Raw genomic sequence first — 2,421 nt, forward strand, 5'->3', positions numbered from 1 at the left:
GAGATATAAAATTAACTATAATATTGTTCATTTTCTTTCAGTAACAAACTGGTTTTTTAATTTTCAAATAAATAAACTATATATTATATTGACTTTTGAAAGTCAGACATAAAATTCTATAAAAGAGCAGAATTAAACTATTTCCATTTCAAGAGTTTCAAAGATAGCTGCATTTATGTTGGTGTTTGAAGAAATCTTAAATCCCAGAAAATATTCAACAAGATTCTTAATTGCACAGTTCCTATCCGTAAATTAATGTTATGACACCTGAATTTATTTCCAGCAATGAAGAAGAAGAAAAAAGCTTATATTTTTGCTTCCAAGTAGACCCTATTTAAGGTAAGTTTGGTGCATATTTCTTTTAAATTACTGTCTTTAACTGAACACATTCACATTGCTGTAGGAAACGTGTTTGGTTTCCTATTTTAAATATACATGTTGTTTTTTTTATGTTTTAAAATGTAAAGTGGAGGAAGAATTACTTTATTTATGCTCTAAAGGTTGCAATGTGCAGCACAGGTCATTCGTCCCAAATAATAATTCATAGAAGACAAATATAACAATACACCTTATTTCTTCCTCTTTCACTAAAACTAGTCCTCCTCTGGCTTAATACTCCCTCTTGTACCAAAAAAAAGGTTCAACTTTGCCCGTAGCTGTCAAACAGCTGCCTCACAGTCCAGCAATCCTTATGACAGATGAATCTGCCAACTCTAAATTATCCTAGATTCAAGGAAAATGTGCCATATTGTGTTTTATGGTTTGCTGCTTTAATTGGGCATCGCTTTGAGTGAACTCCTGTTTTTAAAAGTATCTTACAAATGAAGAAATCACTGATGTTGAGACCGTAAGAGCATAATAAAGAGTCTCCATGCACTTGAGCTGGAAAGATGAATTCCTAATTTTCGAGAGAACTATCATTAGGCCTCGCTAAATGTCCAAAAGCTATGCTTTTAATGTTAATGCCTAAAGCAGCAAGACTCTTATTTACATGCTTGTTATGAATTGTTGGGTTTTGTCCTTCTCCCCTGCGTTTTTGTGGAATTTGTTTTCACTAAAAGGATAGGAAATGTCCTCTTGAAAAGAAGTAAAAGACTTGCGGTGGACGCGTTAAGGGGATAAACAAGTCAATAAATTGACAAAGAGAAGCAAAGGTATAAAAAATATGGCCTTTAAAGGTCATTGTAAACCCCAAATGCTTCTTTTTTTTTTTTTACTCGTTTTGTCAAACCAGCATCCACTCAGGCACAGAAAGGACAGCCTTGTTATCAGAAAACATCTGAGAGTATTGAAGACCCACTCCAATGAAAATCATGTTCTTGGTTTCAACATGTTTTTGTGGCATTTTTCTAAAGACACGTGTAGAAAATTAAGCTAAAAATGAAGCTAAAGCTTTTCTGAGTTCGTCTTTATTCAAACTTTGAACCAGAAGCAGATGAAAAATTACCGTTAGAAAAGTTAGCAGTGACATTAGCAGTGAAGTGAACAGTTTTTGGTATTTTTAACATGTACTTGTGGTGTTTTTTCACAATGAAGGACATAAATGAATAAACAAAAATGTTAAAATGTTATTTCTGAGTATTTCTTTGTTCAAATTGTTGTGAATTAGGAGCAGACAAAAATAATGCTGTAGGAAAAAGTTAGCGGTGATTTAAGTGCTACAGTGGGTCTACAAGCTCCCTCCTTTGTTCCGTTTAGATCTATCCACATGCAGACAAATAGATCCAGGCACGTCTTTGTCTTCCTCGTCTGAGCTGGCATCTGACTGGAAAGCTACAAAGTTGCTCAACATTTTTGTAGAACCGCTAATGCTAGCTTGGGGTTGTAAAAGGCTGTAAGCTAGCTAGTAGTAGAGAGTGTAACCAAAGGGATGATGGGAAGTCAGATTGGGACTTTAAAATTTTTATCAATTCTTTAGGTCCATATTTCTTTTATTCTTTACATTATCTGTTTTTAACAATTACAGAACTGTTATTGAAGCAGTTTAGGTTCTAAATAAAAGCTAGTTTTATATAATAACTTGTTTCAGCCCAGAGGGAATATTGTGGAACTTTTATGTAAATTCAAGCCGATTTAAACACTTTTTTTTTTTTTTTTTTGATACTGATGTGCAGTTGACTATTTTTTTTCACATATATTTTCCTGGTGGAGCATAATCCAGAAGATTAAGATAAATAAAGCAAAAAAGGACATAAACGACGCTCTACACCGAGCAGTCCACATCTGTAAAAATCCATCGCCGACATGAGATGAACGCTGATGATGAGCCACTGCAGAATGTTACTTTGCCGAAGGCTCCGTGAGTGCTTGTAAGGAATGTGACTGCGTATGATCAATAAAACATTTGCGGCGCAGGCAAATGCCTTCACAGAGCCAACAGCTTCAGGAGCCTTACATTCAGAAGAAACTACACCTGTGACC

General features: G+C 34.7%; 1 protein-coding gene and 1 long non-coding RNA gene across 2 annotated transcripts in view; one reads left to right on the forward strand and one right to left on the reverse strand.

Annotated features, from left to right (window-relative positions):
- LOC112148145 (glutamate receptor, ionotropic, delta 2) overlaps positions 1-2,421 on the reverse strand; it is a gene marked incomplete at both ends in the record, with an annotated part of 463,040 nt that overhangs the window by 52,669 nt on the left and 407,950 nt on the right.
- Positions 1-2,421, forward strand: part of LOC112148146 — a 40,706-nt gene that overhangs the window by 6,024 nt on the left and 32,261 nt on the right. The window lies entirely within an intron of this gene.

Source organism: Oryzias melastigma, linkage group LG9 (genome assembly GCF_002922805.2).
Source record: "Oryzias melastigma strain HK-1 linkage group LG9, ASM292280v2, whole genome shotgun sequence".
Classification (NCBI taxonomy): Eukaryota; Metazoa; Chordata; class Actinopteri; order Beloniformes; family Adrianichthyidae; genus Oryzias; species Oryzias melastigma.